Below are 26,189 nucleotides of genomic sequence, written 5' to 3' on the forward strand. Positions count from 1 at the left end.
GCATATTCTGCAGAAACACTGTTTCAAAACTGCTCTATCAAAAGGAAGGATTATCTCTCTGAGTTCAATGCACACACCATAAAGGTGTTTCTGAGAAACCTTCTGTCTGGTTTTTATATGAAGATATTTCCTTTTCCACCATAGGCCACAAAGCCCTCCAAAAGAAAACTTGCAGATTCTACAAAAAGGGTGTTTCAAAACTGTTCTATCAAGGGAAATGTTCAATTCTGTGGGTTGAAGAAACACATCACAAAGCAGTTTCTGAGAATGCTGCTGTCCAGTATTTATGTGAAGATATTCCCGTTTCCAACGAAAGCCTGAAAGAGCTACAAATATCCACTTGCAGATTCTGCAAAATGACGCTTTGAAAACTGCTCCACGAAAAGGAAGTTTCAAGTCTGTGAGTTGAATGCACACATCGTAAAGAAGTTTCAGAGAATGCTTCTGTCTAGATTTTATGTGAAAGTATTTCCGTTTCCACCATTGGCCTCAAAGCATACCAAATGAACACTTGCAGATTCTACAAAAAGATTTTTTCAAAACTGTTCCATCAAAATACAGATTCAACTCTGGGTGACGAACGCATACAACAGAAAGTAGTTTCAGAGAACAATTCTGTCTGGTTTTTATGTGAAGATAGTCCCGTTTCCAACGAACGCTTCAAAGAGCTCCATATATATCCTTATGCAGATTCCGCAAAAATACTATTTCAAAACTGCTCTACCCAAACGAAGGTTGAACTCTGTTTGTTGAATGCACACATCATAAGGAAGTTTCAGAAAATGCTTCTGTCTAGTTTTTATGTGAAGTTGTTTCCTTTTCCACCGTAGGCTTCAAAGCGCTCCTAATGAACATTTGCAAATTCTACAAAAAGAGTGTTTCAAAAGTGCTCTATCAAAAGAAAGGTTCAACTCTGTGTGTTGCATGCACGCAACACAAAGCAGTTTCTGAGAACACTTCTGTCTAGTTTTTATGTGAAGATATTCACGTTTCCAACGAAGGTCTCAAAGAGCTCCAAATATCCACTGGCAGATTCTGCGAAAAGTCTCTTTCAAGACTGCTCCATCGAAAGGAAGGTTCAAGTCTCTGAGTTGAATACACACATCTTAAAGAAGTTTCAGAAAATGCTTCTGTCTAGATTTTATGTGAAGATATTTCCTTTTCCACCATTGGCCTCAAAGCACAACGAATGAAAACTTGCAGATTCTATAAAAAAAAGTGTTTCAAAACTGCTGTATTAAAAGAAAGATTCAACTCTGTTAGTTGAATGTGTACAACACAAAGCAGGTTCAGAGAACACTTCTGTCTAGTTTTATGTGAAGATTGTACCATTTCCAACGAACGCCTCAAAAAGCTCCAAATATCCACATGCATATTCTGCAAAAACACTGTTTCAGAACTGCTCAAACAATGGAAGATTCAACTCTGTTAGTTAAATGCACACGTCATAAAGGAGTTTCTTAGAATGCTTCCGTCATGTTTTTATGTGACATTGTTTCCTTTTCCACCGTGGGCTTCAATTCCCTCCAAATGAACACTTGCAAATTCTACCAAAAGAGTGTTTGAAAAGTGCTCTATCAAAAGAAAGGTTCAACTCTGTGTGTTGAGTGCACACAACACAAAGAAGTTTCTGAGAATACCTCTGTCTAGTATTTATGTGAAGATATTCACGTTTCCAACAAAGGCCTCAAAGAGCTCCAAATATCCACTTGCAGATAACATAAAAAGAATGTTTCAAAACTGCTCTTTCAAAAGGAAGGTTGAACTCTGTGAGTTGAAAGCACACATCATAAATAACTTTCACAGAATGCTTCTGTCTGGATTTTTTGTGAAGATACTTCCTTTTCCAACATAGGCCTCAAAGTGCTCCTAATGAACAATTGCACATTCTACAAAGAATATTTCAAAACTGCTCTTTCAGAAAAAGTTTTTCAACTCTGTGAGTTGGATTCACGCTACACAAACCAGTTTCACAGAATGCATCCATCTAGTTTTTATTTGAAGATGTTACCATTTCCAACGATGGCCTGTAAGTGCTCCAAATATCCACTTGCAGATTCTGGAAAAACACTGTTTCAAAACTGCTCTAAGAAAAAGAAGGTTCAACTCTGTGAGTTGAATGCACACATCAAAAAATTGTTTCTGAGAATGCTTCTGTCTAGTTTTTATATGAAGATATTTCCTTTTCCACGATAGACCTCAAAGCACACCCCATGAACACTTGCAGATTCTACAAAAAAAGAGTGTTTCAAAACTGCTCTATCAAAAGAAAGATTCAACATTGTGAGTTGAAGGCATACAACACGAAGCAGTTTCTGAGAACACTTCTGTCTAGTTTTTTTGTGTGAGATATTCTGGTTTCCAACGAAGGCCTCAAGGGATCCAAATGTCCACTTGCATATTCTGCAGAAACACTGTTTCAAAACTGCTCTATCAAAAGGAAGGATTATCTCTCTGAGTTCAATGCACACACCATAAAGGTGTTTCTGAGAAACCTTCTGTCTGGTTTTTATATGAAGATATTTCCTTTTCCACCATAGGCCACAAAGCCCTCCGAAAGAAAACTTGCAGATTCTACAAAAAGGGTGTTTCAAAACTGTTCTATCAAGGGAAATGTTCAATTCTGTGGGTTGAAGAAACACATCACAAAGCAGTTTCTGAGAATGCTGCTGTCCAGTATTTATGTGAAGATATTCCCGTTTCCAACGAAAGCCTGAAAGAGCTACAAATATCCACTTGCAGATTCTGCAAAATGACGCTTTGAAAACTGCTCCACGAAAAGGAAGTTTCAAGTCTGTGAGTTGAATGCACACATCGTAAAGAAGTTTCAGAGAATGCTTCTGTCTAGATTTTATGTGAAAGTATTTCCGTTTCCACCATTGGCCTCAAAGCATACCAAATGAACACTTGCAGATTCTACAAAAAGATTTTTTCAAAACTGTTCCATCAAAATACAGATTCAACTCTGGGTGACGAACGCATACAACAGAAAGTAGTTTCAGAGAACAATTCTGTCTGGTTTTTATGTGAAGATAGTCCCGTTTCCAACGAACGCTTCAAAGAGCTCCATATATATCCTTATGCAGATTCCGCAAAAATACTATTTCAAAACTGCTCTACCCAAACGAAGGTTGAACTCTGTTTGTTGAATGCACACATCATAAGGAAGTTTCAGAAAATGCTTCTGTCTAGTTTTTATGTGAAGTTGTTTCCTTTTCCACCGTAGGCTTCAAAGCGCTCCTAATGAACATTTGCAAATTCTACAAAAAGAGTGTTTCAAAAGTGCTCTATCAAAAGAAAGGTTCAACTCTGTGTGTTGCATGCACGCAACACAAAGCAGTTTCTGAGAACACTTCTGTCTAGTTTTTATGTGAAGATATTCACGTTTCCAACGAAGGTCTCAAAGAGCTCCAAATATCCACTGGCAGATTCTGCGAAAAGTCTCTTTCAAGACTGCTCCATCGAAAGGAAGGTTCAAGTCTCTGAGTTGAATACACACATCTTAAAGAAGTTTCAGAAAATGCTTCTGTCTAGATTTTATGTGAAGATATTTCCTTTTCCACCATTGGCCTCAAAGCACAACGAATGAAAACTTGCAGATTCTATAAAAAAAAGTGTTTCAAAACTGCTGTATTAAAAGAAAGATTCAACTCTGTTAGTTGAATGTGTACAACACAAAGCAGGTTCAGAGAACACTTCTGTCTAGTTTTATGTGAAGATTGTACCATTTCCAACGAACGCCTCAAAAAGCTCCAAATATCCACATGCATATTCTGCAAAAACACTGTTTCAGAACTGCTCAAACAATGGAAGATTCAACTCTGTTAGTTAAATGCACACGTCATAAAGGAGTTTCTTAGAATGCTTCCGTCATGTTTTTATGTGACATTGTTTCCTTTTCCACCGTGGGCTTCAATTCCCTCCAAATGAACACTTGCAAATTCTACCAAAAGAGTGTTTGAAAAGTGCTCTATCAAAAGAAAGGTTCAACTCTGTGTGTTGAGTGCACACAACACAAAGAAGTTTCTGAGAATACCTCTGTCTAGTATTTATGTGAAGATATTCACGTTTCCAACAAAGGCCTCAAAGAGCTCCAAATATCCACTTGCAGATAACATAAAAAGAATGTTTCAAAACTGCTCTTTCAAAAGGAAGGTTGAACTCTGTGAGTTGAAAGCACACATCATAAATAACTTTCACAGAATGCTTCTGTCTGGATTTTTTGTGAAGATACTTCCTTTTCCAACATAGGCCTCAAAGTGCTCCTAATGAACAATTGCACATTCTACAAAGAATATTTCAAAACTGCTCTTTCAGAAAAAGTTTTTCAACTCTGTGAGTTGGATTCACGCTTCACAAACCAGTTTCACAGAATGCATCCATCTAGTTTTTATTTGAAGATGTTACCATTTCCAACGATGGCCTGTAAGTGCTCCAAATATCCACTTGCAGATTCTGGAAAAACACTGTTTCAAAACTGCTCTAAGAAAAAGAAGGTTCAACTCTGTGAGTTGAATGCACACATCAAAAAATTGTTTCTGAGAATGCTTCTGTCTAGTTTTTATATGAAGATATTTCCTTTTCCACGATAGACCTCAAAGCACACCCCATGAACACTTGCAGATTCTACAAAAAAAGAGTGTTTCAAAACTGCTCTATCAAAAGAAAGATTCAACATTGTGAGTTGAAGGCATACAACACGAAGCAGTTTCTGAGAACACTTCTGTCTAGTTTTTTTGTGTGAGATATTCTGGTTTCCAACGAAGGCCTCAAGAGATCCAAATGTCCACTTGCATATTCTGCAGAAACACTGTTTCAAAACTGCTCTATCAAAAGGAAGGATTATCTCTCTGAGTTCAATGCACACACCATAAAGGTGTTTCTGAGAAACCTTCTGTCTGGTTTTTATATGAAGATATTTCCTTTTCCACCATAGGCCACAAAGCCCTCCAAAAGAAAACTTGCAGATTCTACAAAAAGGGTGTTTCAAAACTGTTCTATCAAGGGAAATGTTCAATTCTGTGGGTTGAAGAAACACATCACAAAGCAGTTTCTGAGAATGCTGCTGTCCAGTATTTATGTGAAGATATTCCCGTTTCCAACGAAAGCCTGAAAGAGCTACAAATATCCACTTGCAGATTCTGCAAAATGACGCTTTGAAAACTGCTCCACGAAAAGGAAGTTTCAAGTCTGTGAGTTGAATGCACACATCGTAAAGAAGTTTCAGAGAATGCTTCTGTCTAGATTTTATGTGAAAGTATTTCCGTTTCCACCATTGGCCTCAAAGCATACCAAATGAACACTTGCAGATTCTACAAAAAGACTTTTCCAAAACTGTTCTATCAAAATACAGATTCAACTCTGGGTGACGAACGCATACAACAGAAAGTAGTTTCAGAGAACAATTCTGTCTGGTTTTTATGTGAAGATAGTCCCGTTTCCAACGAATGCTTCAAAGAGCTCCATATATATCCTTATGCAGATTCCGCAAAAATACTATTTCAAAACTGCTCTACCCAAAGGAAGGTTGAACTCTGTTTGTTGAATGCACACATCATAAGGAAATTTCAGAAAATGCTTCTGTCTAGTTTTTCTGTGAAGTTGTTTCCTTTTCCACCATAGGCTTCAAAGCGCTCCTAATGAACATTTGCAAATTCTACAAAAAGAGTGTTTCAAAAGTGCTCTATCAAAAGAAAGGTTCAACTCTGTGTGTTGCATGCACGCAACACAAAGCAGTTTCTGAGAACACTTCTGTCTAGTTTTTATGTGAAGATATTCACGTTTCCAACGAAGGTCTCAAAGAGCTCCAAATATCCACTGGCAGATTCTGCGAAAAGTCTCTTTCAAGACTGCTCCATCGAAAGGAAGGTTCAAGTCTCTGAGTTGAATACACACATCTTAAAGAAGTTTCAGAAAATGCTTCTGTCTAGATTTTATGTGAAGATATTTCCTTTTCCACCATTGGCCTCAAAGCACAACGAATGAAAACTTGCAGATTCTATAAAAAAAAGTGTTTCAAAACTGCTGTATTAAAAGAAAGATTCAACTCTGTTAGTTGAATGTGTACAACACAAAGCAGGTTCAGAGAACACTTCTGTCTAGTTTTATGTGAAGATTGTACCATTTCCAACGAACGCCTCAAAAAGCTCCAAATATCCACATGCATATTCTGCAAAAACACTGTTTCAGAACTGCTCAAACAATGGAAGATTCAACTCTGTTAGTTAAATGCACACGTCATAAAGGAGTTTCTTAGAATGCTTCCGTCATGTTTTTATGTGACATTGTTTCCTTTTCCACCGTGGGCTTCAATTCCCTCCAAATGAACACTTGCAAATTCTACCAAAAGAGTGTTTGAAAAGTGCTCTATCAAAAGAAAGGTTCAACTCTGTGTGTTGAGTGCACACAACACAAAGAAGTTTCTGAGAATACCTCTGTCTAGTATTTATGTGAAGATATTCACGTTTCCAACAAAGGCCTCAAAGAGCTCCAAATATCCACTTGCAGATAACATAAAAAGAATGTTTCAAAACTGCTCTTTCAAAAGGAAGGTTGAACTCTGTGAGTTGAAAGCACACATCATAAATAACTTTCACAGAATGCTTCTGTCTGGATTTTTTGTGAAGATACTTCCTTTTCCAACATAGGCCTCAAAGTGCTCCTAATGAACAATTGCACATTCTACAAAGAATATTTCAAAACTGCTCTTTCAGAAAAAGTTTTTCAACTCTGTGAGTTGGATTCACGCTACACAAACCAGTTTCACAGAATGCATCCATCTAGTTTTTATTTGAAGATGTTACCATTTCCAACGATGGCCTGTAAGTGCTCCAAATATCCACTTGCAGATTCTGGAAAAACACTGTTTCAAAACTGCTCTAAGAAAAAGAAGGTTCAACTCTGTGAGTTGAATGCACACATCAAAAAATTGTTTCTGAGAATGCTTCTGTCTAGTTTTTATATGAAGATATTTCCTTTTCCACGATAGACCTCAAAGCACACCCCATGAACACTTGCAGATTCTACAAAAAAAGAGTGTTTCAAAACTGCTCTATCAAAAGAAAGATTCAACATTGTGAGTTGAAGGCATACAACACGAAGCAGTTTCTGAGAACACTTCTGTCTAGTTTTTTTGTGTGAGATATTCTGGTTTCCAACGAAGGCCTCAAGAGATCCAAATGTCCACTTGCATATTCTGCAGAAACACTGTTTCAAAACTGCTCTATCAAAAGGAAGGATTATCTCTCTGAGTTCAATGCACACACCATAAAGGTGTTTCTGAGAAACCTTCTGTCTGGTTTTTATATGAAGATATTTCCTTTTCCACCATAGGCCACAAAGCCCTCCAAAAGAAAACTTGCAGATTCTACAAAAAGGGTGTTTCAAAACTGTTCTATCAAGGGAAATGTTCAATTCTGTGGGTTGAAGAAACACATCACAAAGCAGTTTCTGAGAATGCTGCTGTCCAGTATTTATGTGAAGATATTCCCGTTTCCAACGAAAGCCTGAAAGAGCTACAAATATCCACTTGCAGATTCTGCAAAATGACGCTTTGAAAACTGCTCCACGAAAAGGAAGTTTCAAGTCTGTGAGTTGAATGCACACATCGTAAAGAAGTTTCAGAGAATGCTTCTGTCTAGATTTTATGTGAAAGTATTTCCGTTTCCACCATTGGCCTCAAAGCATACCAAATGAACACTTGCAGATTCTACAAAAAGACTTTTCCAAAACTGTTCTATCAAAATACAGATTCAACTCTGGGTGACGAACGCATACAACAGAAAGTAGTTTCAGAGAACAATTCTGTCTGGTTTTTATGTGAAGATAGTCCCGTTTCCAACGAACGCTTCAAAGAGCTCCATATATATCCTTATGCAGATTCCGCAAAAATACTATTTCAAAACTGCTCTACCCAAAGGAAGGTTGAACTCTGTTTGTTGAATGCACACATCATAAGGAAATTTCAGAAAATGCTTCTGTCTAGTTTTTCTGTGAAGTTGTTTCCTTTTCCACCATAGGCTTCAAAGCGCTCCTAATGAACATTTGCAAATTCTACAAAAAGAGTGTTTCAAAAGTGCTCTATCAAAAGAAAGGTTCAACTCTGTGTGTTGCATGCACGCAACACAAAGCAGTTTCTGAGAACACTTCTGTCTAGTTTTTATGTGAAGATATTCACGTTTCCAACGAAGGTCTCAAAGAGCTCCAAATATCCACTTGCAGATTCTGCGAAAAGTCTCTTTCAAGACTGCTCCATCGAAAGGAAGGTTCAAGTCTCTGAGTTGAATACACACATCTTAAAGAAGTTTCAGAAAATGCTTCTGTCTAGATTTTATGTGAAGATATTTCCTTTTCCACCATTGGCCTCAAAGCACAACGAATGAAAACTTGCAGATTCTATAAAAAAAAGTGTTTCAAAACTGCTGTATTAAAAGAAAGATTCAACTCTGTTAGTTGAATGTGTACAACACAAAGCAGGTTCAGAGAACACTTCTGTCTAGTTTTATGTGAAGATTGTACCATTTCCAACGAACGCCTCAAAAAGCTCCAAATATCCACATGCATATTCTGCAAAAACACTGTTTCAGAACTGCTCAAACAATGGAAGATTCAACTCTGTTAGTTAAATGCACACGTCATAAAGGAGTTTCTTAGAATGCTTCCGTCATGTTTTTATGTGACATTGTTTCCTTTTCCACCGTGGGCTTCAATTCCCTCCAAATGAACACTTGCAAATTCTACCAAAAGAGTGTTTGAAAAGTGCTCTATCAAAAGAAAGGTTCAACTCTGTGTGTTGAGTGCACACAACACAAAGAAGTTTCTGAGAATACCTCTGTCTAGTATTTATGTGAAGATATTCACGTTTCCAACAAAGGCCTCAAAGAGCTCCAAATATCCACTTGCAGATAACATAAAAAGAATGTTTCAAAACTGCTCTTTCAAAAGGAAGGTTGAACTCTGTGAGTTGAAAGCACACATCATAAATAACTTTCACAGAATGCTTCTGTCTGGATTTTTTGTGAAGATACTTCCTTTTCCAACATAGGCCTCAAAGTGCTCCTAATGAACAATTGCACATTCTACAAAGAATATTTCAAAACTGCTCTTTCAGAAAAAGTTTTTCAACTCTGTGAGTTGGATTCACGCTACACAAACCAGTTTCACAGAATGCATCCATCTAGTTTTTATTTGAAGATGTTACCATTTCCAACGATGGCCTGTAAGTGCTCCAAATATCCACTTGCAGATTCTGGAAAAACACTGTTTCAAAACTGCTCTAAGAAAAAGAAGGTTCAACTCTGTGAGTTGAATGCACACATCAAAAAATTGTTTCTGAGAATGCTTCTGTCTAGTTTTTATATGAAGATATTTCCTTTTCCACGATAGACCTCAAAGCACACCCCATGAACACTTGCAGATTCTACAAAAAAAGAGTGTTTCAAAACTGCTCTATCAAAAGAAAGATTCAACATTGTGAGTTGAAGGCATACAACACGAAGCAGTTTCTGAGAACACTTCTGTCTAGTTTTTTTGTGTGAGATATTCTGGTTTCCAACGAAGGCCTCAAGAGATCCAAATGTCCACTTGCATATTCTGCAGAAACACTGTTTCAAAACTGCTCTATCAAAAGGAAGGATTATCTCTCTGAGTTCAATGCACACACCATAAAGGTGTTTCTGAGAAACCTTCTGTCTGGTTTTTATATGAAGATATTTCCTTTTCCACCATAGGCCACAAAGCCCTCCAAAAGAAAACTTGCAGATTCTACAAAAAGGGTGTTTCAAAACTGTTCTATCAAGGGAAATGTTCAATTCTGTGGGTTGAAGAAACACATCACAAAGCAGTTTCTGAGAATGCTGCTGTCCAGTATTTATGTGAAGATATTCCCGTTTCCAACGAAAGCCTGAAAGAGCTACAAATATCCACTTGCAGATTCTGCAAAATGACGCTTTGAAAACTGCTCCACGAAAAGGAAGTTTCAAGTCTGTGAGTTGAATGCACACATCGTAAAGAAGTTTCAGAGAATGCTTCTGTCTAGATTTTATGTGAAAGTATTTCCGTTTCCACCATTGGCCTCAAAGCATACCAAATGAACACTTGCAGATTCTACAAAAAGACTTTTCCAAAACTGTTCTATCAAAATACAGATTCAACTCTGGGTGACGAACGCATACAACAGAAAGTAGTTTCAGAGAACAATTCTGTCTGGTTTTTATGTGAAGATAGTCCCGTTTCCAACGAACGCTTCAAAGAGCTCCATATATATCCTTATGCAGATTCCGCAAAAATACTATTTCAAAACTGCTCTACCCAAAGGAAGGTTGAACTCTGTTTGTTGAATGCACACATCATAAGGAAATTTCAGAAAATGCTTCTGTCTAGTTTTTCTGTGAAGTTGTTTCCTTTTCCACCATAGGCTTCAAAGCGCTCCTAATGAACATTTGCAAATTCTACAAAAAGAGTGTTTCAAAAGTGCTCTATCAAAAGAAAGGTTCAACTCTGTGTGTTGCATGCACGCAACACAAAGCAGTTTCTGAGAACACTTCTGTCTAGTTTTTATGTGAAGATATTCACGTTTCCAACGAAGGTCTCAAAGAGCTCCAAATATCCACTGGCAGATTCTGCGAAAAGTCTCTTTCAAGACTGCTCCATCGAAAGGAAGGTTCAAGTCTCTGAGTTGAATACACACATCTTAAAGAAGTTTCAGAAAATGCTTCTGTCTAGATTTTATGTGAAGATATTTCCTTTTCCACCATTGGCCTCAAAGCACAACGAATGAAAACTTGCAGATTCTATAAAAAAAAGTGTTTCAAAACTGCTGTATTAAAAGAAAGATTCAACTCTGTTAGTTGAATGTGTACAACACAAAGCAGGTTCAGAGAACACTTCTGTCTAGTTTTATGTGAAGATTGTACCATTTCCAACGAACGCCTCAAAAAGCTTCAAACATCCACATGCATATTCTGCAAAAACACTGTTTCAGAACTGCTCAAACAATGGAAGATTCAACTCTGTTAGTTAAATGCACACGTCATAAAGGAGTTTCTTAGAATGCTTCCGTCATGTTTTTATGTGACATTGTTTCCTTTTCCACCGTGGGCTTCAATTCCCTCCAAATGAACACTTGCAAATTCTACCAAAAGAGTGTTTGAAAAGTGCTCTATCAAAAGAAAGGTTCAACTCTGTGTGTTGAGTGCACACAACACAAAGAAGTTTCTGAGAATACCTCTGTCTAGTATTTATGTGAAGATATTCACGTTTCCAACAAAGGCCTCAAAGAGCTCCAAATATCCACTTGCAGATAACATAAAAAGAATGTTTCAAAACTGCTCTTTCAAAAGGAAGGTTGAACTCTGTGAGTTGAAAGCACACATCATAAATAACTTTCACAGAATGCTTCTGTCTGGATTTTTTGTGAAGATACTTCCTTTTCCAACATAGGCCTCAAAGTGCTCCTAATGAACAATTGCACATTCTACAAAGAATATTTCAAAACTGCTCTTTCAGAAAAAGTTTTTCAACTCTGTGAGTTGGATTCACGCTACACAAACCAGTTTCACAGAATGCATCCATCTAGTTTTTATTTGAAGATGTTACCATTTCCAACGATGGCCTGTAAGTGCTCCAAATATCCACTTGCAGATTCTGGAAAAACACTGTTTCAAAACTGCTCTAAGAAAAAGAAGGTTCAACTCTGTGAGTTGAATGCACACATCAAAAAATTGTTTCTGAGAATGCTTCTGTCTAGTTTTTATATGAAGATATTTCCTTTTCCACGATAGACCTCAAAGCACACCCCATGAACACTTGCAGATTCTACAAAAAAAGAGTGTTTCAAAACTGCTCTATCAAAAGAAAGATTCAACATTGTGAGTTGAAGGCATACAACACGAAGCAGTTTCTGAGAACACTTCTGTCTAGTTTTTTTGTGTGAGATATTCTGGTTTCCAACGAAGGCCTCAAGAGATCCAAATGTCCACTTGCATATTCTGCAGAAACACTGTTTCAAAACTGCTCTATCAAAAGGAAGGATTATCTCTCTGAGTTCAATGCACACACCATAAAGGTGTTTCTGAGAAACCTTCTGTCTGGTTTTTATATGAAGATATTTCCTTTTCCACCATAGGCCACAAAGCCCTCCAAAAGAAAACTTGCAGATTCTACAAAAAGGGTGTTTCAAAACTGTTCTATCAAGGGAAATGTTCAATTCTGTGGGTTGAAGAAACACATCACAAAGCAGTTTCTGAGAATGCTGCTGTCCAGTATTTATGTGAAGATATTCCCGTTTCCAACGAAAGCCTGAAAGAGCTACAAATATCCACTTGCAGATTCTGCAAAATGACGCTTTGAAAACTGCTCCACGAAAAGGAAGTTTCAAGTCTGTGAGTTGAATGCACACATCGTAAAGAAGTTTCAGAGAATGCTTCTGTCTAGATTTTATGTGAAAGTATTTCCGTTTCCACCATTGGCCTCAAAGCATACCAAATGAACACTTGCAGATTCTACAAAAAGACTTTTCCAAAACTGTTCTATCAAAATACAGATTCAACTCTGGGTGACGAACGCATACAACAGAAAGTAGTTTCAGAGAACAATTCTGTCTGGTTTTTATGTGAAGATAGTCCCGTTTCCAACGAACGCTTCAAAGAGCTCCATATATATCCTTATGCAGATTCCGCAAAAATACTATTTCAAAACTGCTCTACCCAAAGGAAGGTTGAACTCTGTTTGTTGAATGCACACATCATAAGGAAATTTCAGAAAATGCTTCTGTCTAGTTTTTCTGTGAAGTTGTTTCCTTTTCCACCATAGGCTTCAAAGCGCTCCTAATGAACATTTGCAAATTCTACAAAAAGAGTGTTTCAAAAGTGCTCTATCAAAAGAAAGGTTCAACTCTGTGTGTTGCATGCACGCAACACAAAGCAGTTTCTGAGAACACTTCTGTCTAGTTTTTATGTGAAGATATTCACGTTTCCAACGAAGGTCTCAAAGAGCTCCAAATATCCACTGGCAGATTCTGCGAAAAGTCTCTTTCAAGACTGCTCCATCGAAAGGAAGGTTCAAGTCTCTGAGTTGAATACACACATCTTAAAGAAGTTTCAGAAAATGCTTCTGTCTAGATTTTATGTGAAGATATTTCCTTTTCCACCATTGGCCTCAAAGCACAACGAATGAAAACTTGCAGATTCTATAAAAAAAAGTGTTTCAAAACTGCTGTATTAAAAGAAAGATTCAACTCTGTTAGTTGAATGTGTACAACACAAAGCAGGTTCAGAGAACACTTCTGTCTAGTTTTATGTGAAGATTGTACCATTTCCAACGAACGCCTCAAAAAGCTCCAAATATCCACATGCATATTCTGCAAAAACACTGTTTCAGAACTGCTCAAACAATGGAAGATTCAACTCTGTTAGTTAAATGCACACGTCATAAAGGAGTTTCTTAGAATGCTTCCGTCATGTTTTTATGTGACATTGTTTCCTTTTCCACCGTGGGCTTCAATTCCCTCCAAATGAACACTTGCAAATTCTACCAAAAGAGTGTTTGAAAAGTGCTCTATCAAAAGAAAGGTTCAACTCTGTGTGTTGAGTGCACACAACACAAAGAAGTTTCTGAGAATACCTCTGTCTAGTATTTATGTGAAGATATTCACGTTTCCAACAAAGGCCTCAAAGAGCTCCAAATATCCACTTGCAGATAACATAAAAAGAATGTTTCAAAACTGCTCTTTCAAAAGGAAGGTTGAACTCTGTGAGTTGAAAGCACACATCATAAATAACTTTCACAGAATGCTTCTGTCTGGATTTTTTGTGAAGATACTTCCTTTTCCAACATAGGCCTCAAAGTGCTCCTAATGAACAATTGCACATTCTACAAAGAATATTTCAAAACTGCTCTTTCAGAAAAAGTTTTTCAACTCTGTGAGTTGGATTCACGCTTCACAAACCAGTTTCACAGAATGCATCCATCTAGTTTTTATTTGAAGATGTTACCATTTCCAACGATGGCCTGTAAGTGCTCCAAATATCCACTTGCAGATTCTGGAAAAACACTGTTTCAAAACTGCTCTAAGAAAAAGAAGGTTCAACTCTGTGAGTTGAATGCACACATCAAAAAATTGTTTCTGAGAATGCTTCTGTCTAGTTTTTATATGAAGATATTTCCTTTTCCACGATAGACCTCAAAGCACACCCCATGAACACTTGCAGATTCTACAAAAAAAGAGTGTTTCAAAACTGCTCTATCAAAAGAAAGATTCAACATTGTGAGTTGAAGGCATACAACACGAAGCAGTTTCTGAGAACACTTCTGTCTAGTTTTTTTGTGTGAGATATTCTGGTTTCCAACGAAGGCCTCAAGAGATCCAAATGTCCACTTGCATATTCTGCAGAAACACTGTTTCAAAACTGCTCTATCAAAAGGAAGGATTATCTCTCTGAGTTCAATGCACACACCATAAAGGTGTTTCTGAGAAACCTTCTGTCTGGTTTTTATATGAAGATATTTCCTTTTCCACCATAGGCCACAAAGCCCTCCAAAAGAAAACTTGCAGATTCTACAAAAAGGGTGTTTCAAAACTGTTCTATCAAGGGAAATGTTCAATTCTGTGGGTTGAAGAAACACATCACAAAGCAGTTTCTGAGAATGCTGCTGTCCAGTATTTATGTGAAGATATTCCCGTTTCCAACGAAAGCCTGAAAGAGCTACAAATATCCACTTGCAGATTCTGCAAAATGACGCTTTGAAAACTGCTCCACGAAAAGGAAGTTTCAAGTCTGTGAGTTGAATGCACACATCGTAAAGAAGTTTCAGAGAATGCTTCTGTCTAGATTTTATGTGAAAGTATTTCCGTTTCCACCATTGGCCTCAAAGCATACCAAATGAACACTTGCAGATTCTACAAAAAGACTTTTCCAAAACTGTTCTATCAAAATACAGATTCAACTCTGGGTGACGAACGCATACAACAGAAAGTAGTTTCAGAGAACAATTCTGTCTGGTTTTTATGTGAAGATAGTCCCGTTTCCAACGAACGCTTCAAAGAGCTCCATATATATCCTTATGCAGATTCCGCAAAAATACTATTTCAAAACTGCTCTACCCAAAGGAAGGTTGAACTCTGTTTGTTGAATGCACACATCATAAGGAAATTTCAGAAAATGCTTCTGTCTAGTTTTTCTGTGAAGTTGTTTCCTTTTCCACCATAGGCTTCAAAGCGCTCCTAATGAACATTTGCAAATTCTACAAAAAGAGTGTTTCAAAAGTGCTCTATCAAAAGAAAGGTTCAACTCTGTGTGTTGCATGCACGCAACACAAAGCAGTTTCTGAGAACACTTCTGTCTAGTTTTTATGTGAAGATATTCACGTTTCCAACGAAGGTCTCAAAGAGCTCCAAATATCCACTGGCAGATTCTGCGAAAAGTCTCTTTCAAGACTGCTCCATCGAAAGGAAGGTTCAAGTCTCTGAGTTGAATACACACATCTTAAAGAAGTTTCAGAAAATGCTTCTGTCTAGATTTTATGTGAAGATATTTCCTTTTCCACCATTGGCCTCAAAGCACAACGAATGAAAACTTGCAGATTCTATAAAAAAAAGTGTTTCAAAACTGCTGTATTAAAAGAAAGATTCAACTCTGTTAGTTGAATGTGTACAACACAAAGCAGGTTCAGAGAACACTTCTGTCTAGTTTTATGTGAAGATTGTACCATTTCCAACGAACGCCTCAAAAAGCTCCAAATATCCACATGCATATTCTGCAAAAACACTGTTTCAGAACTGCTCAAACAATGGAAGATTCAACTCTGTTAGTTAAATGCACACGTCATAAAGGAGTTTCTTAGAATGCTTCCGTCATGTTTTTATGTGACATTGTTTCCTTTTCCACCGTGGGCTTCAATTCCCTCCAAATGAACACTTGCAAATTCTACCAAAAGAGTGTTTGAAAAGTGCTCTATCAAAAGAAAGGTTCAACTCTGTGTGTTGAGTGCACACAACACAAAGAAGTTTCTGAGAATACCTCTGTCTAGTATTTATGTGAAGATATTCACGTTTCCAACAAAGGCCTCAAAGAGCTCCAAATATCCACTTGCAGATAACATAAAAAGAATGTTTCAAAACTGCTCTTTCAAAAGGAAGGTTGAACTCTGTGAGTTGAAAGCACACATCATAAATAACTTTCACAGAATGCTTCTGTCTGGATTTTTTGTGAAGATACTTCCTTTTCCAACATAGGCCTCAAAGTGCTCCTAATGAACAATTGCACATTCTACAAAGAATATTTCAAAACTGCTCTTTCAGAAAAAGTTTTTCAACTCTGTGAGTTGGATTCACGCTTCACAAACCAGTTTCACAGAATGCATCCATCTAGTTTTTATTTGAAGATGTTACCATTTCCAACGATGGCCTGTAAGTGCTCCAAATATCCACTTGCAGATTCTGGAAAAACACTGTTTCAAAACTGCTCTAAGAAAAAGAAGGTTCAACTCTGTGAGTTGAATGCACACATCAAAAAATTGTTTCTGAGAATGCTTCTGTCTAGTTTTTATATGAAGATATTTCCTTTTCCACGATAGACCTCAAAGCACACCCCATGAACACTTGCAGATTCTACAAAAAAAGAGTGTTTCAAAACTGCTCTATCAAAAGAAAGATTCAACATTGTGAGTTGAAGGCATACAACACGAAGCAGTTTCTGAGAACACTTCTGTCTAGTTTTTTTGTGTGAGATATTCTGGTTTCCAACGAAGGCCTCAAGAGATCCAAATGTCCACTTGCATATTCTGCAGAAACACTGTTTCAAAACTGCTCTATCAAAAGGAAGGATTATCTCTCTGAGTTCAATGCACACACCATAAAGGTGTTTCTGAGAAACCTTCTGTCTGGTTTTTATATGAAGATATTTCCTTTTCCACCATAGGCCACAAAGCCCTCCAAAAGAAAACTTGCAGATTCTACAAAAAGGGTGTTTCAAAACTGTTCTATCAAGGGAAATGTTCAATTCTGTGGGTTGAAGAAACACATCACAAAGCAGTTTCTGAGAATGCTGCTGTCCAGTATTTATGTGAAGATATTCCCGTTTCCAACGAAAGCCTGAAAGAGCTACAAATATCCACTTGCAGATTCTGCAAAATGACGCTTTGAAAACTGCTCCACGAAAAGGAAGTTTCAAGTCTGTGAGTTGAATGCACACATCGTAAAGAAGTTTCAGAGAATGCTTCTGTCTAGATTTTATGTGAAAGTATTTCCGTTTCCACCATTGGCCTCAAAGCATACCAAATGAACACTTGCAGATTCTACAAAAAGACTTTTCCAAAACTGTTCTATCAAAATACAGATTCAACTCTGGGTGACGAACGCATACAACAGAAAGTAGTTTCAGAGAACAATTCTGTCTGGTTTTTATGTGAAGATAGTCCCGTTTCCAACGAATGCTTCAAAGAGCTCCATATATATCCTTATGCAGATTCCGCAAAAATACTATTTCAAAACTGCTCTACCCAAAGGAAGGTTGAACTCTGTTTGTTGAATGCACACATCATAAGGAAATTTCAGAAAATGCTTCTGTCTAGTTTTTCTGTGAAGTTGTTTCCTTTTCCACCATAGGCTTCAAAGCGCTCCTAATGAACATTTGCAAATTCTACAAAAAGAGTGTTTCAAAAGTGCTCTATCAAAAGAAAGGTTCAACTCTGTGTGTTGCATGCACGCAACACAAAGCAGTTTCTGAGAACACTTCTGTCTAGTTTTTATGTGAAGATATTCACGTTTCCAACGAAGGTCTCAAAGAGCTCCAAATATCCACTGGCAGATTCTGCGAAAAGTCTCTTTCAAGACTGCTCCATCGAAAGGAAGGTTCAAGTCTCTGAGTTGAATACACACATCTTAAAGAAGTTTCAGAAAATGCTTCTGTCTAGATTTTATGTGAAGATATTTCCTTTTCCACCATTGGCCTCAAAGCACAACGAATGAAAACTTGCAGATTCTATAAAAAAAAGTGTTTCAAAACTGCTGTATTAAAAGAAAGATTCAACTCTGTTAGTTGAATGTGTACAACACAAAGCAGGTTCAGAGAACACTTCTGTCTAGTTTTATGTGAAGATTGTACCATTTCCAATGAACGCCTCAAAAAGCTCCAAATATCCACATGCATATTCTGCAAAAACACTGTTTCAGAACTGCTCAAACAATGGAAGATTCAACTCTGTTAGTTAAATGCACACGTCATAAAGGAGTTTCTTAGAATGCTTCCGTCATGTTTTTATGTGACATTGTTTCCTTTTCCACCGTGGGCTTCAATTCCCTCCAAATGAACACTTGCAAATTCTACCAAAAGAGTGTTTGAAAAGTGCTCTATCAAAAGAAAGGTTCAACTCTGTGTGTTGAGTGCACACAACACAAAGAAGTTTCTGAGAATACCTCTGTCTAGTATTTATGTGAAGATATTCACGTTTCCAACAAAGGCCTCAAAGAGCTCCAAATATCCACTTGCAGATAACATAAAAAGAATGTTTCAAAACTGCTCTTTCAAAAGGAAGGTTGAACTCTGTGAGTTGAAAGCACACATCATAAATAACTTTCACAGAATGCTTCTGTCTGGATTTTTTGTGAAGATACTTCCTTTTCCAACATAGGCCTCAAAGTGCTCCTAATGAACAATTGCACATTCTACAAAGAATATTTCAAAACTGCTCTTTCAGAAAAAGTTTTTCAACTCTGTGAGTTGGATTCACGCTACACAAACCAGTTTCACAGAATGCATCCATCTAGTTTTTATTTGAAGATGTTACCATTTCCAACGATGGCCTGTAAGTGCTCCAAATATCCACTTGCAGATTCTGGAAAAACACTGTTTCAAAACTGCTCTAAGAAAAAGAAGGTTCAACTCTGTGAGTTGAATGCACACATCAAAAAATTGTTTCTGAGAATGCTTCTGTCTAGTTTTTATATGAAGATATTTCCTTTTCCACGATAGACCTCAAAGCACACCCCATGAACACTTGCAGATTCTACAAAAAAAGAGTGTTTCAAAACTGCTCTATCAAAAGAAAGATTCAACATTGTGAGTTGAAGGCATACAACACGAAGCAGTTTCTGAGAACACTTCTGTCTAGTTTTTTTGTGTGAGATATTCTGGTTTCCAACGAAGGCCTCAAGAGATCCAAATGTCCACTTGCATATTCTGCAGAAACACTGTTTCAAAACTGCTCTATCAAAAGGAAGGATTATCTCTCTGAGTTCAATGCACACACCATAAAGGTGTTTCTGAGAAACCTTCTGTCTGGTTTTTATATGAAGATATTTCCTTTTCCACCATAGGCCACAAAGCCCTCCAAAAGAAAACTTGCAGATTCTACAAAAAGGGTGTTTCAAAACTGTTCTATCAAGGGAAATGTTCAATTCTGTGGGTTGAAGAAACACATCACAAAGCAGTTTCTGAGAATGCTGCTGTCCAGTATTTATGTGAAGATATTCCCGTTTCCAACGAAAGCCTGAAAGAGCTACAAATATCCACTTGCAGATTCTGCAAAATGACGCTTTGAAAACTGCTCCACGAAAAGGAAGTTTCAAGTCTGTGAGTTGAATGCACACATCGTAAAGAAGTTTCAGAGAATGCTTCTGTCTAGATTTTATGTGAAAGTATTTCCGTTTCCACCATTGGCCTCAAAGCATACCAAATGAACACTTGCAGATTCTACAAAAAGACTTTTCCAAAACTGTTCTATCAAAATAGAGATTCAACTCTGGGTGACGAACGCATACAACAGAAAGTAGTTTCAGAGAACAATTCTGTCTGGTTTTTATGTGAAGATAGTCCCGTTTCCAACGAACGCTTCAAAGAGCTCCATATATATCCTTATGCAGATTCCGCAAAAATACTATTTCAAAACTGCTCTACCCAAAGGAAGGTTGAACTCTGTTTGTTGAATGCACACATCATAAGGAAATTTCAGAAAATGCTTCTGTCTAGTTTTTCTGTGAAGTTGTTTCCTTTTCCACCATAGGCTTCAAAGCGCTCCTAATGAACATTTGCAAATTCTACAAAAAGAGTGTTTCAAAAGTGCTCTATCAAAAGAAAGGTTCAACTCTGTGTGTTGCATGCACGCAACACAAAGCAGTTTCTGAGAACACTTCTGTCTAGTTTTTATGTGAAGATATTCACGTTTCCAACGAAGGTCTCAAAGAGCTCCAAATATCCACTGGCAGATTCTGCGAAAAGTCTCTTTCAAGACTGCTCCATCGAAAGGAAGGTTCAAGTCTCTGAGTTGAATACACACATCTTAAAGAAGTTTCAGAAAATGCTTCTGTCTAGATTTTATGTGAAGATATTTCCTTTTCCACCATTGGCCTCAAAGCACAACGAATGAAAACTTGCAGATTCTATAAAAAAAAGTGTTTCAAAACTGCTGTATTAAAAGAAAGATTCAACTCTGTTAGTTGAATGTGTACAACACAAAGCAGGTTCAGAGAACACTTCTGTCTAGTTTTATGTGAAGATTGTACCATTTCCAACGAACGCCTCAAAAAGCTCCAAATATCCACATGCATATTCTGCAAAAACACTGTTTCAGAACTGCTCAAACAATGGAAGATTCAACTCTGTTAGTTAAATGCACACGTCATAAAGGAGTTTCTTAGAATGCTTCCGTCATGTTTTTATGTGACATTGTTTCCTTTTCCACCGTGGGCTTCAATTCCCTCCAAATGAACACTTGCAAATTCTACCAAAAGAGTGTTTGAAAAGTGCTCTATCAAAAGAAAGGTTCAACTCTGTGTGTTGAGTGCACACAACACAAAGAAGTTTCTGAGAATACCTCTGTCTAGTATTTATGTGAAGATATTCACGTTTCCAACAAAGGCCTCAAAGAGCTCCAAATATCCACTTGCAGATAACATAAAAAGAATGTTTCAAAACTGCTCTTTCAAAAGGAAGGTTGAACTCTGTGAGTTGAAAGCACACATCATAAATAACTTTCACAGAATGCTTCTGTCTGGATTTTTTGTGAAGATACTTCCTTTTCCAACATAGGCCTCAAAGTGCTCCTAATGAACAATTGCACATTCTACAAAGAATATTTCAAAACTGCTCTTTCAGAAAAAGTTTTTCAACTCTGTGAGTTGGATTCACGCTTCACAAACCAGTTTCACAGAATGCATCCATCTAGTTTTTATTTGAAGATGTTACCATTTCCAACGATGGCCTGTAAGTGCTCCAAATATCCACTTGCAGATTCTGGAAAAACACTGTTTCAAAACTGCTCTAAGAAAAAGAAGGTTCAACTCTGTGAGTTGAATGCACACATCAAAAAATTGTTTCTGAGAATGCTTCTGTCTAGTTTTTATATGAAGATATTTCCTTTTCCACGATAGACCTCAAAGCACACCCCATGAACACTTGCAGATTCTACAAAAAAAGAGTGTTTCAAAACTGCTCTATCAAAAGAAAGATTCAACATTGTGAGTTGAAGGCATACAACACGAAGCAGTTTCTGAGAACACTTCTGTCTAGTTTTTTTGTGTGAGATATTCTGGTTTCCAACGAAGGCCTCAAGAGATCCAAATGTCCACTTGCATATTCTGCAGAAACACTGTTTCAAAACTGCTCTATCAAAAGGAAGGATTATCTCTCTGAGTTCAATGCACACACCATAAAGGTGTTTCTGAGAAACCTTCTGTCTGGTTTTTATATGAAGATATTTCCTTTTCCACCATAGGCCACAAAGCCCTCCAAAAGAAAACTTGCAGATTCTACAAAAAGGGTGTTTCAAAACTGTTCTATCAAGGGAAATGTTCAATTCTGTGGGTTGAAGAAACACATCACAAAGCAGTTTCTGAGAATGCTGCTGTCCAGTATTTATGTGAAGATATTCCCGTTTCCAACGAAAGCCTGAAAGAGCTACAAATATCCACTTGCAGATTCTGCAAAATGACGCTTTGAAAACTGCTCCACGAAAAGGAAGTTTCAAGTCTGTGAGTTGAATGCACACATCGTAAAGAAGTTTCAGAGAATGCTTCTGTCTAGATTTTATGTGAAAGTATTTCCGTTTCCACCATTGGCCTCAAAGCATACCAAATGAACACTTGCAGATTCTACAAAAAGACTTTTCCAAAACTGTTCTATCAAAATACAGATTCAACTCTGGGTGACGAACGCATACAACAGAAAGTAGTTTCAGAGAACAATTCTGTCTGGTTTTTATGTGAAGATAGTCCCGTTTCCAACGAATGCTTCAAAGAGCTCCATATATATCCTTATGCAGATTCCGCAAAAATACTATTTCAAAACTGCTCTACCCAAAGGAAGGTTGAACTCTGTTTGTTGAATGCACACATCATAAGGAAATTTCAGAAAATGCTTCTGTCTAGTTTTTCTGTGAAGTTGTTTCCTTTTCCACCATAGGCTTCAAAGCGCTCCTAATGAACATTTGCAAATTCTACAAAAAGAGTGTTTCAAAAGTGCTCTATCAAAAGAAAGGTTCAACTCTGTGTGTTGCATGCACGCAACACAAAGCAGTTTCTGAGAACACTTCTGTCTAGTTTTTATGTGAAGATATTCACGTTTCCAACGAAGGTCTCAAAGAGCTCCAAATATCCACTGGCAGATTCTGCGAAAAGTCTCTTTCAAGACTGCTCCATCGAAAGGAAGGTTCAAGTCTCTGAGTTGAATACACACATCTTAAAGAAGTTTCAGAAAATGCTTCTGTCTAGATTTTATGTGAAGATATTTCCTTTTCCACCATTGGCCTCAAAGCACAACGAATGAAAACTTGCAGATTCTATAAAAAAAAGTGTTTCAAAACTGCTGTATTAAAAGAAAGATTCAACTCTGTTAGTTGAATGTGTACAACACAAAGCAGGTTCAGAGAACACTTCTGTCTAGTTTTATGTGAAGATTGTACCATTTCCAATGAACGCCTCAAAAAGCTCCAAATATCCACATGCATATTCTGCAAAAACACTGTTTCAGAACTGCTCAAACAATGGAAGATTCAACTCTGTTAGTTAAATGCACACGTCATAAAGGAGTTTCTTAGAATGCTTCCGTCATGTTTTTATGTGACATTGTTTCCTTTTCCACCGTGGGCTTCAATTCCCTCCAAATGAACACTTGCAAATTCTACCAAAAGAGTGTTTGAAAAGTGCTCTATCAAAAGAAAGGTTCAACTCTGTGTGTTGAGTGCACACAACACAAAGAAGTTTCTGAGAATACCTCTGTCTAGTATTTATGTGAAGATATTCACGTTTCCAACAAAGGCCTCAAAGAGCTCCAAATATCCACTTGCAGATAACATAAAAAGAATGTTTCAAAACTGCTCTTTCAAAAGGAAGGTTGAACTCTGTGAGTTGAAAGCACACATCATAAATAACTTTCACAGAATGCTTCTGTCTGGATTTTTTGTGAAGATACTTCCTTTTCCAACATAGGCCTCAAAGTGCTCCTAATGAACAATTGCACATTCTACAAAGAATATTTCAAAACTGCTCTTTCAGAAAAAGTTTTTCAACTCTGTGAGTTGGATTCACGCTTCACAAACCAGTTTCACAGAATGCATCCATCTAGTTTTTATTTGAAGATGTTACCATTTCCAACGATGGCCTGTAAGTGCTCCAAATATCCACTTGCAGATTCTGGAAAAACACTGTTTCAAAACTGCTCTAAGAAAAAGAAGGTTCAACTCTGTGAGTTGAATGCACACATCAAAAAATTGTTTCTGAGAATGCTTCTGTCTAGTTTTTATATGAAGATATTTCCTTTTCCACGATAGACCTCAAAGCACACCCCATGAACACTTGCAGATTCTACAAAAAAAGAGTGTTTCAAAACTGCTCTATCAAAAGAAAGATTCAACATTGTGAGTTGAAGGCATACAACACGAAGCAGTTTCTGAGAACACTTCTGTCTAGTTTTTTTGTGTGAGATATTCTGGTTTCCAACGAAGGCCTCAAGAGATCCAAATGTCCACTTGCATATTCTGCAGAAACACTGTTTCAAAACTGCTCTATCAAAAGGAAGGATTATCTCTCTGAGTTCAATGCACACACCATAAAGGTGTTTCTGAGAAACCTTCTGTCTGGTTTTTATATGAAGATATTTCCTTTTCCACCATAGGCCACAAAGCCCTCCAAAAGAAAACTTGCAGATTCTACAAAAAGGGTGTTTCAAAACTGTTCTATCAAGGGAAATGTTCAATTCTGTGGGTTGAAGAAACACATCACAAAGCAGTTTCTGAGAATGCTGCTGTCCAGTATTTATGTGAAGATATTCCCGTTTCCAACGAAAGCCTGAAAGAGCTACAAATATCCACTTGCAGATTCTGCAAAATGACGCTTTGAAAACTGCTCCACGAAAAGGAAGTTTCAAGTCTGTGAGTTGAATGCACACATCGTAAAGAAGTTTCAGAGAATGCTTCTGTCTAGATTTTATGTGAAAGTATTTCCGTTTCCACCATTGGCCTCAAAGCATACCAAATGAACACTTGCAGATTCTACAAAAAGACTTTTCCAAAACTGTTCTATCAAAATACAGATTCAACTCTGGGTGACGAACGCATACAACAGAAAGTAGTTTCAGAGAACAATTCTGTCTGGTTTTTATGTGAAGATAGTCCCGTTTCCAACGAACGCTTCAAAGAGCTCCATATATATCCTTATGCAGATTCCGCAAAAATACTATTTCAAAACTGCTCTACCCAAAGGAAGGTTGAACTCTGTTTGTTGAATGCACACATCATAAGGAAATTTCAGAAAATGCTTCTGTCTAGTTTTTCTGTGAAGTTGTTTCCTTTTCCACCATAGGCTTCAAAGCGCTCCTAATGAACATTTGCAAATTCTACAAAAAGAGTGTTTCAAAAGTGCTCTATCAAAAGAAAGGTTCAACTCTGTGTGTTGCATGCACGCAACACAAAGCAGTTTCTGAGAACACTTCTGTCTAGTTTTTATGTGAAGATATTCACGTTTCCAACGAAGGTCTCAAAGAGCTCCAAATATCCACTGGCAGATTCTGCGAAAAGTCTCTTTCAAGACTGCTCCATCGAAAGGAAGGTTCAAGTCTCTGAGTTGAATACACACATCTTAAAGAAGTTTCAGAAAATGCTTCTGTCTAGATTTTATGTGAAGATATTTCCTTTTCCACCATTGGCCTCAAAGCACAACGAATGAAAACTTGCAGATTCTATAAAAAAAAGTGTTTCAAAACTGCTGTATTAAAAGAAAGATTCAACTCTGTTAGTTGAATGTGTACAACACAAAGCAGGTTCAGAGAACACTTCTGTCTAGTTTTATGTGAAGATTGTACCATTTCCAACGAACGCCTCAAAAAGCTCCAAATATCCACATGCATATTCTGCAAAAACACTGTTTCAGAACTGCTCAAACAATGGAAGATTCAACTCTGTTAGTTAAATGCACACGTCATAAAGGAGTTTCTTAGAATGCTTCCGTCATGTTTTTATGTGACATTGTTTCCTTTTCCACCGTGGGCTTCAATTCCCTCCAAATGAACACTTGCAAATTCTACCAAAAGAGTGTTTGAAAAGTGCTCTATCAAAAGAAAGGTTCAACTCTGTGTGTTGAGTGCACACAACACAAAGAAGTTTCTGAGAATACCTCTGTCTAGTATTTATGTGAAGATATTCACGTTTCCAACAAAGGCCTCAAAGAGCTCCAAATATCCACTTGCAGATAACATAAAAAGAATGTTTCAAAACTGCTCTTTCAAAAGGAAGGTTGAACTCTGTGAGTTGAAAGCACACATCATAAATAACTTTCACAGAATGCTTCTGTCTGGATTTTTTGTGAAGATACTTCCTTTTCCAACATAGGCCTCAAAGTGCTCCTAATGAACAATTGCACATTCTACAAAGAATATTTCAAAACTGCTCTTTCAGAAAAAGTTTTTCAACTCTGTGAGTTGGATTCACGCTACACAAACCAGTTTCACAGAATGCATCCATCTAGTTTTTATTTGAAGATGTTACCATTTCCAACGATGGCCTGTAAGTGCTCCAAATATCCACTTGCAGATTCTGGAAAAACACTGTTTCAAAACTGCTCTAAGAAAAAGAAGGTTCAACTCTGTGAGTTGAATGCACACATCAAAAAATTGTTTCTGAGAATGCTTCTGTCTAGTTTTTATATGAAGATATTTCCTTTTCCACGATAGACCTCAAAGCACACCCCATGAACACTTGCAGAT

This window comes from Pongo abelii, chromosome 13, assembly GCF_028885655.2.
Source record: "Pongo abelii isolate AG06213 chromosome 13, NHGRI_mPonAbe1-v2.0_pri, whole genome shotgun sequence".
Lineage (NCBI taxonomy): Eukaryota > Metazoa > Chordata > Mammalia > Primates > Hominidae > Pongo > Pongo abelii.